At 40.2% G+C, this 17,889-nt stretch overlaps 1 long non-coding RNA gene across 1 annotated transcript; it reads left to right on the forward strand.

Annotated features, from left to right (window-relative positions):
- Positions 1 to 13,533: 13,533 nt before the first annotated feature.
- On the forward strand, positions 13,534 to 15,122 carry LOC129721588 (uncharacterized). Its single transcript, XR_008727438.1, has 3 exons — positions 13,534 to 13,788; positions 13,935 to 14,000; positions 14,065 to 15,122. It is a non-coding gene; the product is annotated as an uncharacterized LOC129721588 (long non-coding RNA).
- The last annotated feature ends 2,767 nt before the right edge of the window (positions 15,123 to 17,889 follow it).

Here is a 17,889-nt window from a genome sequence, read left to right on the forward strand (position 1 = left end):
CCAAAACATTCCGATAGCGGCACTCTCGTCAGAAAGCAATCCCACCGGAACCAATTGAAATCAACACAAAAATCAGTTAGAATTTTTGCTACAACACTTATTGTATTGCAATCTATCATTGTTATGCGTACTGATTACCTCCTTTCTTTTGGACAATTATAACAGGAATCCTGCCAAGCCAATTAAACCCAACGTAAAATATAACAGAAAGCAATTAAAAGCAGCACCAACATTAATTTAGTTTTTTTGCAAGATTTGGACCACTGCGACCATTATTTTGATCTTTTGTGGTATGTTGTGGTATATGGAACACCACAAAATGTATGCAACAAACGTATAAACATGTTCAAATCCATTAATCCAATCTGGAGTGGTGTCGTTATTCAGTGAAACCAACTTGTTTTTTAGTTATCGAGATTACAAAAATCACGATTCTATCAGTATCCAATTCATATACCATTGATAGAAATTTGTTTATCATTCGCGGTGACGCAATTCAAAATCTCAAGCACGAATCAGCGACTTACTTGCTTGTTCTTCTCAAAAAAAAAACCTAACCAGTGCAGGTCAATAAACTTGGAAAATGGATTGTTTGGATGCACGAAACTAATGGGGAAAAGAGATGATAACTCGAGTTTAAATTTACTGCAGAAGTTCGTTGAAAAGTTTCCGGTTTCAAACCGAATTCTCGTAATCTGAGGAGTAAATTATTCTCGCTTCGATCATTTATAATCGAAAGACGAAAGAAGCCAGAGTGTATGATTTTGTTGTTGTTCGTGAATTTGTTCGAGGTTTGTTTTAGCGTGAGGATGTCTTAGGTTAGCTAGTTATAACGTTTGCGGTAAAAAAATGGACAAAAATTGCCGATTTTTCATGAGTTTACCTTTAATCGCACTGACGAAACTACTAATGGTAATGAATTGGCAAAAAAATTGACAGCTCTATCAGTCAAACTCTAACTGTGATAACGAAAAAAGTGAAGCTACTCTGTTCAGATGTGTGCGCGTTCGAAGAACGGGTCCCCGCCGCGTCAAAAACGGATATCGTGCGGCACTTTGTGGACGCTGGGTATGTCCGTTTACGCATCTACAACATCTTGACACTATTGGACAACGATCGAGAGCATCGAAAGAAATCCCGGTTCCGGACGGCCAACGACCTTTAGCGGCAAGAAGCTTCAAAAAATGCTGAAGAGGAAGACCGAGGGAAAAGTGGCTAAATCGCTGCGTGCACTTGACCGGAAGGGTTGGTGCATGCGGTAAAACAGTGAAAAAGGAATGGACGGTTGTGTGCAAAGCCACATGAGTTAATCTTTCATTGAATGCATTAACTAGTGCCCGCTATCGCACAGAGACTGCATTTCACTAAAGTGCCTCACTGCATCAGCTGCCAGCGATGCTGATACCCGCTGCAACTGCTACGCTATCCGTAGCCATGCCACAGTTGTGGCCGCTATACGCTGCCATTGGTATCCGCTGTACCTGCATCAGCTGGCCCAGCTGCTATCGATGCTGAGATCCGCTGCAACCAGTGCGCTATCCATTGCTATGCCACAGCTGCGGCCGCTATCCGCTATCGCTGGTATCCACTGCACTGCTAAGGGAGGACTACTGTTGTCGCTGTCTAGAACTATTTTGAGCGGCTTCGGCTGAAACAGGCTCTTATATAGGCTAAATAGCATATTTTAAATTGCAAGGTATATGATTCTGTCGACCGTGCTTGGGAAACAACCATATAACGACCAATCAGGGGTCAAATTTTTTGTTTTGACAAGGCTTGACTATTTTCAATAGTACAATAGTTTGAACAATAAAATTACAATTAACTTCATTTGGGAAGAATCTTAAAAGATTTTTCAATCTATTGCTGCAATAACAAAGATTAGCATTTATTAGCATTTGAAATTGGACATATTTTTCACTTTTTTCGGTTTCAGATTTTCATTTCACATCCCTATGTAGCCGAACTTACTGAGAGAAGTATTCTACTTCAAAAGTATCTGGAGAACATGGACATACATGTCAGGAAGCGGCAGTCCCGTCCACTGGTCTCGGAGCTGCAGGCAATGACGTAGCGACAGCGGATGAATAAGATGGTCAAGTCGATTTTCTCGGCGAATCGCGACGTGGCAGTGATGATGGACGACGAGACCTATCTAACCCTGGATGGCAACGACTGGCAGGGAACTTCGTATTTCACTTCTCCCACGAAGGAAGTGAGTTCCGAGGTGAAATTCATTTGACACACCAAGTTCCCCAAGAAGGTGCTGCTGTGGCTGACAATCAGCGAGAAGGGGATGTTAAAGCCGCTCTTCTTTCGCTCCGGGCTGGCCGTGAACGGAGAAATTTTTAGTACGAAGTGCCTGCCAGAAGTTGCGTCGTTCATCAAGAAATACCATAAGGGCGAAGACACGGTGTTCTGGCCAGATTTGACGTCGGCCCACTACTCGAAGCGATCGTTGAAGGAGATGGAGCGGCTGAATATCGATGGGGTACCGAAGCCGGCGAATCCGCCAAACGTCCCCAACTGCGTCCAATCGAGAATTTCTGGGCAAACTTGAAGCGCAAGATCTATTCCAACAATTTTGAAAACGGAGAAGGAATTAATAAGAAAAAACCGAAGAAAGAGCTTAAAAATATCGTGTACAGCTTTCACCAAGGAAGTGACGATGACGATAAGGACGTCTTCTACGCGTAACTGGAGCGTGCATACGATAGCAGTAGACAAAACGTCGTTATCGGAGATCTCAACGTTCAGTTGACCAGGAGGAAAGTTCGGCGCAAACCGGCTTTGAATTCGCCACCTCCAAGATCATGGCCATACGTAGCACGTACTTCCAGCATAGCCTCCCATATCGGTACACCTGGAGATCACCACAACAGCCTGAAACACAAATCGATCTCGTTTTGACTGACCGAAGTCACTATCGGGTATTATCGACGTCCGAATCTATCGTGGCGCAAACATCGATTCTGAGCACTATCTCCTGATGTCAACAACCGCTATCGTCGCCCACTAAGGTATGATCTGGAGCGACTTAAACTCCCCGATGTCGCTACTAAGTACACGCAAAACTTTGAGGAAGCGATACCAGATGAGGGAGAGCTTACCGAAGCCCCTCCGGAGGAGGACTGCTGGAGTACATTAACAACGTAGCGAAATGTGCTGTTGCATTCGTCGGGAGGAGTCGACGTAACAGCTGGTTTGACGAGGAGTGTTAAACGATTCTAGACGAGAAGAATGCAGCGCGAACATTGATACTGCAGCAAAGGACCCGTCATAACGTGAGTCGATACAAACAGAAACGAAGACATCAGACCCATCCTTTTCAGATCAAAAAGCGCCGCCTGAAGAGCAAGAATGTGAAGAAATGGAGCAGCTGTAAGAAACACGTAGATTCTTCAAGCAACTAAACGCATCCTTCGCAGGCTCGTAGCACAAGGAGCTGAAATGTGTTGAGATAAGATGGAGAAAACTTGACGGATGAACGTGAGGAGTTCGACAGGTGGAAGCAGCACTACAATAAACACCTGAATAGCACAGAGGTAGGGGACCAAGACGGTAGGAGTAACGACTTTGTCAGTACAGCGGATGAGGGATACATACTGCCCCTCACGATAAGTCTAGTTAAGGATGCTATCAAGAAGCTCAAGAACAATTACGGCCACGATGGATGGTGCACAGTGCTATGTGAAGATATGGGGTACGGAATCAATCCCGTTTGAAACACGCAAGTAGCTTCGACAAGGCGACGGACGGTCTGTCCTGCCTCCTGTTTAAGATTCCACTTGAAGGTGTTAAAAAACTTGCAGCCTTTAACATGCGGGGCATGAACTTCAATCTAGCCAGCTCATCTGCTTTGCTGACAACGTACACCAAGCTAAAACGTGAAGCGGAAAAGGTTGGATTGGGGATCATTCATTAAAGATGAAACGCATTTAGGGGGGGGGGGTAGAAGGTTTCGAATATTGTGACATTTTGTGGAATATGAGGGAGGGGGAGTTAGCTTGAGTATGATATCACATTTCAACTAAAAAAAAAATAAATAAAAAAGACACATAGCTATACCACAGAGTTCAACTCTGAACTTTTCATGATACTTGCATCATTCATTCATAGCTCTGCGATCACTTTTTTTGCTTAAGATTCGCTTGATATGCTTGAGATAAAATAAATGACAATTTTTTTTGCCTTTAAGATGCATATGGTTTGTTAGGTCAATTTTACCGTGCATGTTTGTTTGTGAATGATAGTGCAATTTTGTTCATTTTTAGTATCTCTCAATCCTACAAAACGTGAACAAGAATGCTCGGTCATTGTAACATGTGGAGAAGATTTGGATTGCGAAAACAAGGAAATAAAAAAGGATGGTTTTTTAGAAAATCAGCAACGATGCTGCAGTTACTGCCTCGCTTTTCTGTGTCGTCGTTATGCGACTCTATCAACAGAACCGTTGGACTAAGGATTAAACACCTTTTCAAGTTATCTTTTATAATCTTCTTTTCCTTTCAGTTTCAGTTTTTCTTTTAGTAAAATCTCTCTAATTTAGAAAAAAATGCATATTTTATAAATTTCTCAATTTTTCGTCAATCATAACAAAAGAAGGGAGGGGGGGTATAGAAACGTGACGTAAATAAGGGGGGAGGAATTCAAATAGTTGTGACAGTTTGTGACATGGTGGAGTGGGGAGGTAATTTTTTCCAAATTTTGCGGGACATCATTAATGGATGGTCCCTTGAAGATATCGGAATTATAGGACGCTCGAGAAACTGGAGACAAGCTGCCATTGATCGAGTGCGTTGGCGTAACATTGTGACGCAGGTGAAATCGATGGTTTACTATGTTATTATGTACTGACTCAGTAATATTCTAGGTTATTAATAAAAAACGGAATTAAAAGAGTTTTGCTAAGACTAGTAACGATTTTAGGACTTTTCAAAATGTTTTTTTCCTATGATATGTTACTATGAATTCATTAGGACTATTTGACTGTACCTCTTAGCGACTTGGTGCCTATCCTGTGACAAAATGTCATTTTTACTCCAAATCATCACTGTAACTACCTAATCAAAAAAGGACTTTTGTTTTGTTTTTGTTGACAGAGAAAATCACATCAAGTTAGTTTAGTTTTGTACGTGAACGCATAGACTATTTAAAGTTAAAAAACTCAAATACTCACGTGGAATTGTGGGCTGATTCGGGTTAATGCAAATGCTATCGAAGGTAATTCGTTTAAAACTGGAAACTAGAAGAAGAAAACCATTTCTGATGAGAGAAATTTAGCAAATACTTAAGCAGTTCTAGTGATATTACTCCGGTAAGGGGCTTACGTCATTTTATGACATAAAGCGCGGAGTACAGAAAATCCCTGGGTAAAATTACAATAAATCAATCTTCCTGGTCGCAGTGATGAAGTAAAGACAACGGGGATAAATCAGTCATCTTTTTTTTTTAATTTTAATGTGACAGATTATGCTATTAGATTGGTAATTTTTTTTTAATGAGACACATTTCGAATATTCACACGTACAATCAAGAAAGATCAACTCTACGAAACGTTAAAACCCGCTCAATGTAATTCTTATCATTTAGAATTTGTATTACTTAAGCACATCTCTGTATCAATATACTTTTGTTGATGCGCAATACAACAATATAACTTAAATTCATAGAAGAAATAATTACATGTAAATGCGCAATCATAATTCATTCAACGTAAATTTCAATCGACAACGTTAAAATAATATTTAAGCAACTATCTGAGAACAATACTTCCAATCCCACCAAAGTTTAGAAACTATTTCCACACACATGACCACCGTTTCGAAAGTCTCCACCGATACTCTCAACGCCTGCACACATACGCAGCACTCGGAATCAACGGTCCAGTCTGTTGGTCACGTCATTCCTGTTGGGGTAAAAAATCTCTCTCGGTATTTGCTTTTTTTCTTGTTGTCCAAGAGCTTAGATCATTGATTCATGGAGTGTTTCTTGCTTTGGCGACACCGGCTATGGTGACTTCGCGCATGGCGATTGTGGTTTAACCCTTTGCACGTCCCGCATGATTGATTTAATGACACATTTCTTCAAATTCGTTCGCGCCAAAAAATGGAATATGATACAGCTTAGTGACTACAGCACGGCACCCGTTCTGAACTGACCAATGAAGAAACCAGTTTTTTTTTGTTGGTCACCCTGTCCGAGCGAGTGAGGCTGTTGTTATTCTCCCGTACCTACTATGTGCTGTTATCGTTTTATTTTTTGCTGATTTCGGCACACAACCAACACCACCGCGCCAAAGATCTCTTGATTTGGAAACCACGTCGAGTTTTTTTTTCTGCGCTGACCTCTCCATAAGACGAAGATCAATAGAAAGGACACAAGATCGCAAAAGTAAGGAAAAAAAATTCGCGATGGCCTCTCAAGTTGGGGAACAAGACGATTTCGCATTGTTTCCAGAGCGTAAAGATGAAGAGGACTTAACTTTAACGGTCAACTCGAACCTCGACGACGACGTTCAACTACTAACAACCGCCAGTTACTGATCGGGGGAACAGAGGAAACACGCCAAAATGATCGTCGGAATCGTTGTACGCATTTGCTGTTTACGCATGTAAGCTTCTTCGTTACCTTCGGTAAGTGTTACCGGCGCGCTCGGTTCGTACACGAGAGGCCAAAGCAACGCGGGTTACACGTAGGTAGATGTAACATTCTTGGTGGGGATAAATTTTCTTTTTTCTTTCTTCCCGGATGCTGGGATTTTTGAATACATTATATACTGATTTTTTGTTGTGTAAAATTTGCCGTGATTTTGGTGAACAGTTATGCAGATGCTATTGAATTCGATGTATTGCGATTTACGCAGTATCGATTTTTAGTTTTTTTTGCAATATTCCAGCGGTAATTTGTTTCAAATTACACAAATTCTTGTTAGAAATTGTGACTTGTAAAAAAAACCTTAAAATATTTCGAATGTCAAATGTCAAAAATGCCTAAAATGGGAAAATGTAGAAAAGAGTCAAAAACGGAGACATCATGAAACAATGTTAGCAAAATGATAGTAAAAAAACGTTAGAGCGTTGAGTATTGAAATATTTTAAACGCTCCTGGAACAAAATGGCAAAAATATTTTTGAATAGAGCTCAAACACGATCGTTTCATTAGAGAACTATTACTACTTTTCGGTACCGGTAATTTCCCACTGCTGAAATAAAAAGGAATCGGAACTTTCACATCACCTCAGTTTCACATTTTATCCACTTAACACTTGCTATTTGTCGCACATAAAATTTCCTGCAGTAATGCCGATGGTCATGAGAGGTTAACGTCGTCAGGTGCAAGTTGTAAGTAAAAACAAGCTATAGTAGTTACTAAAATCCTGTACAGGAGAACAGTTGCAGCGATTTAGCCAAGTTCATGAACAAGAAAGATGTTCGTAAAAAGGCTAAAAATGTTCCTTTTTGGCGCTGTGTCTGGTGTGAATCTTGATTTCCGGTTATGGATTATTCCACGATCCCTACATTTTTGACGCCTTACGTCTTACTGCAACATACAAACGATTTGACCAACAGAAGAAACTGGCGAACACCTTTCACAGGGCTAGACTTTGGATCTCCCGCCTGTGTGGGAAACACCGTCATTCAGGCATGTCCCCAGCTTTGTAAAAACTAAAACCAACCGTTCTTCTGAGGACGGTCACACATTTTCATTTGAAGCAGTAAAATAAGTTTTTCACATCTCAGTACTACAGTACTCGTGAGTTGACTATCAAGAAACAGGATGCTAGTAACTGTTGGGAACTGTTAGTGTCATAGTAGGAAAATATAATACTGTGATTGGTTCGCAGTAGCTTTACAAAACAAATAACGTACAATCTGTTACAAAATTGGTATATCATCGTTTTCGTTCAAAACTTGCAGAACTCATAATTCATAGTTTCGAGAAAAAGGGGTTTGGAAATTGGCGCTGGAAATTACTATTTACATTTCCATAAAAATTCAATACTACTCATTCTTTTTGGGACTATTTGGTATTAAATCTTTTGAAGATAACTAGAAGAAAAACCTTAAATCAAGTATTAAGTAGATTAAAATCAATATCTATACATCAATATCACATGCGAAGAAATAATAAAATATGGATAAAATGGCGCTACTTCGAATTTTTTTGGGGTGTTCAGCATTCAGCATTCCTGCATTTTATCAGTTACCAAGTAGCCCATACCAGCCAGTAGATAGCCGACAGAACAAATTTCAAACACCTTACAATCAAATGATTTTGGGGCGCTAAGAAGCGCCATTGGTGTGTCGCAATAGTGACACCCGGTTATTTTGTTTTATTTCTCGTCATTGCAGATTGCCATTTGCATATGATATAGGATGATTCTAGTTCAGTTATTATCTCGACAGCATTTTGTACCATTTTCAAAACTTCATCAGCTAGCAATCGCAAAATAAACACTAAAAAAAAAGCGTGAGCGGTAATAAACTAATTTATTTCCGAGCTTCCTTTGGTAAAGCTCTGCCTTCTTGCAGCACCATGGATTCCGCCCATTCTTTCGCAAAACGACAATACTGGAACCGTTGACTGTTACTACAAGTTCAGCAGCTTGGTAAATATAACTAAATTTAAACATTCATGAAATGTTCAGCACAATTGTTTTCCATCTTTCTTTCAATCGGGTCAACATGAGAAATATCTTCCCAAGCCTATTGCAGGATATACATAAGACAGGCTGTCGTAATTCTACATTAACCTTGCAGCCGTGTCTTATCAATAACCTCTTCAACTATTTAATGTTTAATCAAAAATGCTTTTTCGTGGTTCAGTCTCTTATTCGTTGCAATTCCATTTGCCTTGAATACATAACCCTTCTGGTGAATCCTGTAAGTCTGTAGGTTCGATGAATTATTAAAACAATTGAAACTTGCCAGAAGAAACATTCGATTAAAAGTCCACACGATTTTTCGAATTCCTGGCTCCTATCTTGTGGAGGCCTCATCAATACGAAATTAAACCAGCAATAAATGTGCTAATCGGCATAATCATCATCAAGCGAAAATAACCAAAAATAATTTTAATTTCTTCCCCTGCGCGTTTACCTTCTCACCCTTTTGCGCCTTCCTGGTTCGTTTCGAACGCCCGATACGATAAAATCGAGCTACCCAAACTCTAATAAAAAGCATCATTATATAATTTATCATCCACCCCGCTGACCGTTGTTCTGCTCCAGGAGGCGGATGAAAAGCAGTTCGATGGCTGTTGCTATCCACGGATGCTGCCCTGCCTGAGTCCCACAGCAATTGGATGAGAGTCAAGAAGCAGCGGGCCCTTCCTGTTATTGTGTGTGCGCCTTTCGGGGGCTGCAATCAACCACTAATATCAAAAAACAGGCTTGCCGGGAGAAAGAGCTGAAAATCGGGCCATCGTTCGTAGCAGCAGTTCACTCCTATATAATGGCAGTTTTTTTTTTCGGGTGCTTGGGATAAAAGTTTAATCAAGAACTAAAGCGATACCATTGGATAGCAAACGGGCTACGATTGGGCACGTCTTTCAGGGTTCATGTGCTTTTAGCAGCTTGAAATAAAAAAAAATCAACTATTTCACAGCCAACGATTTGTTCATTCCAATAAACTTTTAGCCACTGTGACAGTATGCCAGTCATTTTAAATTTCAGGTGAACCCAAATTTGTGCCTGATCATCGCTCAGCTCCAGACAGGTTACAGGCCACATCGAATGTGACAATCTTCTTTTAAATCAAGACACTTGGCGGAGAACATGTTTTCGTTGGGAACATGAACCCCGAAATGTTACTTTTCGAGAAAAGCAAACTAAAATGTTCATCGTGAAACTCTTCTGCAGAATCCACTGCATTCATGACAACGATTTCAGCAGTTTCGCAGCAGAGGTGCCGAGAGCCTCACGATGTTCTGCGACCGGGGACCTGGTGCATCCCATCAGGCGACAAGTTGAATCCCACGAATCGAGCTCGATGCAGTAAATATTTATCGAATGCGGCAACAATAAACTAAATTCATGCGACAAAGAAGATTGAAAAAAATGCTTCGTCTTTCTGCGAATGACGATGATCTGTTGGTTCGACGAAAAAAAATTTCAAACGTCACATAACATGAAGGAAAAGGAAAATTTGTCACGGAACTACAAACGAATAAAAGACCTACTAGAAGTTGTTTCAAGCTTAATTCCTTTTCTTTATCAAACCAGCAATTGTAGATCTGGAAGCTGTTAGCATGGCCGAGATGAGGAGTTCGACTCCCATTTTACCCAAAAACCGTTACTCCTAAAGGTCAACTATTTCAGCGTCATTCGATTCCTCTTAGCGTGAACCGAAATTAAAAGATATCTCAACTCGCCATGTATCCCGGGGCCTAAAAGTTCATTCACATCGACAAAGTGTGACTATATGTTTAAACATTAGAGTGAAAGAGTAGAACCGGTCAACCCACTCCTTCATTGGCTGCTGTCTGTTGATGGGTGATAAAGGGAGACGGCAGGGCTTAAAATCACAAAAGAAGAAAAATCACTTTTAGACTCGAAGAGTGCCACAGACCCCTTGTGTCTTTTACTCTTTTCTTCCAGAAACGATGTTGTCAAAAACCTGTCAAAATAGCCCCACGGAATTATCTTCATCCGCTTCATTTGCAGCACCACGCCTTGGCGTTCTTCTCTATGCTGCTGCCGATGCTAACCGAAGCTGTTTCTATAATCTTGATTCTTTCTGGAATGTTAAATCTATTTTTCTTCTTTAACCCGTTCGTAGTCCCCGGTGATGCGATTATTGTTGGCGATACACTGTGTAGGTTCCCTGATGATGCGCTAAGAAATGATTCTATTTTTAAATCACAACGTTCGATAAAAACATAGTTTCTAACTAATACCACAAACATTAGCGTTGCCGTGCGTTATAATTCAAAATTTCAAAAGACTTTGCCACAGTGCCGGCCAGCGTGCAATTCATGATCCTGCGGGTAAGATCATCTATGAACACCTCGGGATAAGTCTGTGCAGTCAAGACGATTTGCCCTTCTATCCATTGCTAAGCTTGAACGAGCGTTTCTTTTTCTGCTTTATCTTCATCTTTGTTTGCTCTCAATCAAATGGGCTTTTTAACGACAGGCTTTTACTCATCTGCTTCGATTCGCCCTGCACGGAACTGCAGAGCTAGCTAGGAGTCATGGCGATGACTTTTGTAAATCTCTTTTACCAGCACAGCCGACGAAGGCAACGCAACACAGCAGGATGCGTGCGCAAAGGAAAGCAGACATATTTTTCTTTCTGGATTCCTTCGAGTCACGAAAAGAAAAGCTGACCCTGCGTGACGTTGACTTTTTCTTCCAGATCTGGTTCCAATCGGGAGATTGGGTGTATTTTATTTAAAACGGTGTGCTCCCATGGAGAATGCAGATTGGACTGAATTTATAGAGATATCCTTTTCGGGCGGTCTTCGTTCTGAGGTTTGTCGTCCGGCCAAACAGCACAGAAGACTTCAACCGAAGGACAGCGAGAAACCTCGCTCGGGAAATGTTCTCTGCTAGAGATGAAAAACTGTTGAAATTTGATAGCAGATTTAAATTAGGAAAACATTTATCACCGCTTGAACACTGCATGGTACAATGGTGTCGAATTTCTTTAATTTTGTTACATTTTATTATATGCCAGTTCATCCAGTAAGACCTCGAATTATAAATAAAATAAATGTACCTAATAATTTCATGGAGCAGTCAAGAAACTTCATCGCGAAACGCGTTTTCGATTTTATTACATGTATCGATGGACATTAAATGGTTGCAGCCTTCATAAATATTCACCTCAATTATCTCTGTAAAATTGATCATAAGTGCGGCAATCTCATCTTGAATTCCACAATCACGCTACAACTTTCTATGTTGTAAAAGTCAATCAATAAATGACGGGTCTTTACGATTCTTTTCGAGCTTGTGTGAAACTAGAAGAAATATATTCATTTATTTTCTGTGATTTGGCGTTTATCAAATGTCATGTTATGTAATTAAGTTTCGCCATTAAGTTCTCGTTTTTTGATGCTTTGAAAAACAGAACAGGGGAAAAATATGTCGAACTTTAAAAGCTTTTAAGTCGGGTAGTTTTCAACGGATTTACTTCGTTCAATATTCGATTGAAAAAATCATCTAAGCATCCGCCAAAATGCAGAAAATTGTAATTTGATTACTTGAACTATTGTAAAAAGCGAAGCAAAGCCTTGGTGCTACATTCCGATTCGGAACTCGACCTTCGAATTCGCAGCCAACTGTTAAGTGTACAGGACAATCGCGGGGCTAGCGCTACGATCCTAACAGTCTCTCCCGAGTCGAGCCTCGAACCTACGACGGCTGGCTTGTAATCGTACCTCGAGACCAGTTGGGAGGGTTCATCACATCTTGTAATAATATTTCTCAACATTAATGAGCGATCAAAATAATGATGATGATTTGTAGGCAGCATTTCAACCTATCAAGATTCTATTTTCAGTGAGTTATCACGAGTTTACGTAGCGGAAAACTTCAAAAATTTAGATATATCTCATATATTCGCAATTTCACATGTATTTTCTTGATGGTGAGCAGTCTACTACATGCTGATGAAAGTTTCTCACCAGCTGTATTCTTTTTGACGCCAAGAACATCCATTTTTCGCAAAAATCGCACCAAAAACAGTCTCCTGAGTATATGTGCCTTGGCTAAAAATAAATCTATCATCATTTTCCTAGTTTTGAAGTTCAAATCCAGAAGTCGCACGGTCGTTTTTAATTTTACGTTAAATCGCCAATAGAATAGAAGTAGACAGAAATAGTCAAAAATAACAGGCGACGGTTGTCCTACATTTACGAGCGATGGCCTACTGCGACCAGAGATTCCAGATGTTTTTAAAAAATGTCTGCATCTGCTCGAAAATCCGGAAAAATCTTGAAATCTGATTCGAAAAAATTCGCTCGCGCAGGCAAAAGTTTGTAAAAATCTGCACACATTTTGAGAAAATCTGCGACCATGACAAAAATCTGCAGAAACTATGAAAAATCTGCAAATACCTGTAAATCAATAAAAAACTGCACACGGACTTCGAAAATTGCGTTTTGCAGACAAATCTGCACATTTGGTATCCCTGACTGAGACGCACATCAAGGAAGCGAAATCATGTGAAAGTGTTGACCGTTTATAAGCCTGGTAAGAACTTTTTTGCATCGCATATTGTTTGTTCCATTTCTGTTCAGTGATGTGGTATTTATATGCGCAAATTTAAATTTAGTAGCATTTTAACTCCTTGTTCGATTGTTCTAGAACAAGGATTTTGAAGCGCACCCTGTATTACGCAGCATTGCATCATCCCGAATGTCCTGCGAATTAAACTATGCAATAGTCCGCGCGATTGCATCATCGTCATTCCTGATTGGCAGACCAATGAACGAACAGCAGAAACTCCCGCCACTAAAATATGATATAAATACAAGTGTGCTTCATTCATGGCTAAATAAGTTTTTCAACCTTTGTACCGAACGTATCGCGAAATAAAGTAGAAACAAAAAAACGATTCTGTTTCTTGCTCAAGCCGAAACAAAGCGTCCTTGTCAGGATCTGTGAAGAGTTAATTGCTGTCGCTGTGCAGAAGCGTTTTTGGTTTAGATTCCGCCGTGTGCGCTTGGCGTTGATACTTCGTCATATGAACTTTCTCACTGATCCGTCATCCTAGTTCCCACAGCTTGGTTGGAACGCATTTGGAGGCAACACTCCTCGTTTGCACAAAATTTTAAAAAGGTTCAAGAAACTTAATATAAAATATTGAAACACTTTACCATCCGAAAAGAAGAAAACGCTCATTCTAAACCGTTCCAAACCTTTCTAACATCGACATAGGCTATATAAGAGTCAGCTTTTGCTCAACCAAATCATTTTACTTTTAGATGGTGCGACCGTCGGACATAATTCAGCAACAGCGGTTGGCAGTAGAGGCATTTCATGGAAAATAGGTAAAAAAATATTTTTTTAGCATGTCATTTACAATGTATATATAGTGTATATATTTTGTGACAGTTTGGAAAATTTGGCATAGAAAAAAAAAGTTTTACAGTGTATATAACGTTTGCGTTAAAAAATGGACAGAAATTGCCGATTTTTTATGGGTTTACCTTTACCACCATCAATCATAGTAACCCATGAGTCAACAGAAAAAAGTTGATAGTTCTATCAGTCGAACTCCAACTCCGAAAACAGTGAAGCTACTCCGTTCAAAAGTGTGCGCGTTCTAAGAACAGTACCCCGTTGCGTCGAAAAAGGACATCGCGCGGCAGTTGGTGGACACTGGATACGCCCATTCCGGCATCTAAAACAACTTGGCACTACTGGACAACAATCAGAGCATTGAAAGAAAGTCCGGTTCGGGACGGCCGACGACCCTAAGTGACAAGAAGCTCCAAAGGGTGCTGAAGAGGAAGACCGAGGGAAAAGTGTCTTCATCGCTGCGTGCGCTTGACCGGGAGGCTAAACAGTGGAAAAGTGCTTAGCAACCATGGGCATACATGTCAGGAAGCAGCAGTCCCGTTTACTAGTCTCGAAGCTGCAGGCAATGACGCAGCGGTAGCGCCTGAATAAGATGGCCAAATTGATTCTCCCGGCGAATCACAACGTGGCGGTGGTGATAGACGACTAGACCTGTCTCATCCTGGATGGCAACGACTGGCAGGGCACTTTGTATTTAACTTCCCCCACGAAGGAAGTAAGCACCAAACTGAAGTTCCTTTCACACACCAAGTTCCCTAAAAAAGTGCTGCTGTGGCTGACGATCAGCGAAAAGGGGATGTTAAAACTGCTCTTTTTTCGCTCCGGACTCGCCGTGAACGGGGAACTTTATAGTACGAAGTTCCTGCCGAAAGTTGCGTTGAAGACGTGGTGTTTTGGCGTCGGCTCACTATTCGAAGCAACCGTTTGAGGAGATGGAGCGGCTGAATATCGATGTGGTACCCAAGTTGGCGAACTCGCCCAACGTTCCCAAGTTGCGTCCCATCGAGGATTTCTGGGCAAGCCTTGAGTGTAAGATCTACTCCAATAATTTTGTCGCGGAAACTGAGGAGGAATTGATAAATAAAACGAAGAAAGATTAAAATACATGCCTACACGCATGTTTTCGTCCGCCAATGGCGAATGTACCGGTTAACTCCCGGAAGTCCGCACGCTAGATCGTAGAATTTTTTTGCGAGTAAGCTAACATAATTACCTTCCATGAGAAATTTATCAAACTCAATTATCTGTCTTAGTTATTTTTTTACCACCATCCGAAAAAAGTGTCTATTTTCTTAACGCATATGTTATATTGTTATCTATAGCCGCAATTTAACTACCTACAATTTTCTGGAGACACCGTTCAATCAAACAAGTCGGTTTTCTGATATAGAAATTTTTATCCATTAGTCACCATTTTGGATAGGCTCTTTTGAAACAGCAGTCGCGAGTCATGAAGGACTGATATAATAACTGAATTATCAAAAAGGAACAATTGTGAAAAGTTTCAGCGAAATCGCAAACAATCGATCAGCATCGATCGGCATCGATTTGCGAAGTTGTTGTGTGTTTTCTTCTTTTTACACAAACCAAACAAATGAATTGAAGATTAAACATTTTTCTCTAATATCGCGCTAGCTTTGAAGCTTGCATATACTGTTGAAGTTTATGAGGTAATTCTACGTCAACCTTGCGGTCGTGGCTTTGCACACAACCCTTATGATTTTTCTAATTGTCATTTCTGATTTGGTTAGAACTTTGTACGGATGTTTATATGTGCTAAAGATGTCCTTTTGTGCTTTTAGTTCTTTTTATTTTGAATCACGACTAGTCTTCAAAGAGGGCTTGTGTAAAATGGTATCGATGAATAAAAATATTTTTACGGATGGAACGGATTGTTTGACAGGAGTAATGTTTCAGACAAAGTTGTAGGTAGTTATTTTATCCTTGCGATAAGAATAAATACATACTGCTTTTTATGTTTTTTGTTTTGTGAATGGAGATTGAATAGAGAGGAATGGTCATGGAGAAATAAAAACTAAAAAGAATATATTTTTTAGGGAGCTTTTTGAGATAGTAAGTTTATCATCTTTTCAATCTTTTACCTTGAAAAACGAAAAAAAAACATTCGGGGTGCATATCTTAGGTTCCGAAATCTGGTCGTGATAAAAAAATAACTTAAGCAATTGAGTTTAAGCTTGACGACCGCACATTCCGTAGTTGCTTTTCCGTGATAGATCTGAGCTAGTAAAGCTGCACAGAAAATTACATGTATGCCTACTTGGGGTTTACCACCTTCAATGTACAAAAATTCAGTAGCTTCCGCTTTATATAGATCGATAACGATGCCGGCTACGTCTTTACGGTCGTTAGGGTAAGGTAAGAGACCGTAAGGAAGGAGGTGTAACGGTTGTCGTTGTCGGAGACCGAGTTTATTTCTGCATCTCCACGACTGTGACGAAAAGGAAGGGTTGTGTCACCGTAGTAAGTGACGGAATCAAACAATGTTGCGCGCAAAGTTAACTCGTTACGAAGGCAAACGATGAGTTTTCTTTTTGTCTGACTCCGCGAATATATACGAGCGGCGCTCGGAAACCGTATAATAAATACATAAATATCTTGGTGCACCTCGCGAAGTCAAAATGCTCCGAAAACCCTTAGATGAGAAAAATTCACTCGGGCCGAAGACGCGTTTGAACCGAAGTGTTATGCATAACAGCTCGATTCTCTCCTACCGACGCAGATGCGCAGGGATACGGCGATTTGTCTATTGAGTACAATAGTCCAAAAACTTAAAAAAGTTCTAATCTTATTTACAAAATATCAAAACAATCGCATTATAAAAAATTAAAATTAATTAACAAAAACATAATTACATAAATTTTTGCATAATCATGCTGGGGAAATACTGGGACATCGTAGTTCAAACAGGTAGCAGCACACGATTGTTTAATTGCTATCACATGTAAATTGTTTTGGGACGGGGTTGTACCGTAGCAAAAAAATGTTTTCAAACGTGGATCTTGTCGCAATACACCCATACTCTCCTACCAGTGGCAACCTATTGCACATACCAGATAAGTCAATACCACAAAAAAGTTAAAGGGTATGTGCTTGAGTGCACAAACGTAGGCTTGCCGTGGGACTATGGTGGGTGTTAAGATTTATTTCTGCCATAGCCATAGTATATAACACATACCAACCGTACAAATACCATACATAATAATCCATGAACATTTCACAAAGAAACAACATACACCTGTCATAAGCCACAGCATACAAATATCAATACCCACATGTCCATAAAAGCGTAACAGTTCCATGTAATTTCTCATCACTTTATGCTTAAACATCAAAAACTTCTTCACATACCCGGTGCTCTCAAAAAATCGCAAGAAAAAGCTTTTTGTTGCTGAATTGATTAGAAAAATATGAATTTTTGTCAGTCCCATGTTACTCAGCGCTGAAAATAACTAGCATAAAATAATGGTCACTATCATAGAAATACCAATTGAAGCATTAATAAGAAAAATAATTTACTTGTTGCCTATACATGTTTCCGTCATAAATATATTTACCTCGTATAAATGCATTTTTGCACACACATGTTATACACACACGCTATTCACACATGCACACACAACCACACACACACACACACACACACACACACAACCACATACACATACTCACACACACTCACACGCACACTCACTCACACACTCACACACTTACACACACACACACACACACACACACACACACACACACACACACTTACACACACACTTAAACACACACTTAAACACACACTTACACACACACACACTTACACGCACACGCACACATACGCACACGCAC

This window comes from Wyeomyia smithii, chromosome 2, assembly GCF_029784165.1.
Source record: "Wyeomyia smithii strain HCP4-BCI-WySm-NY-G18 chromosome 2, ASM2978416v1, whole genome shotgun sequence".
Lineage (NCBI taxonomy): Eukaryota > Metazoa > Arthropoda > Insecta > Diptera > Culicidae > Wyeomyia > Wyeomyia smithii.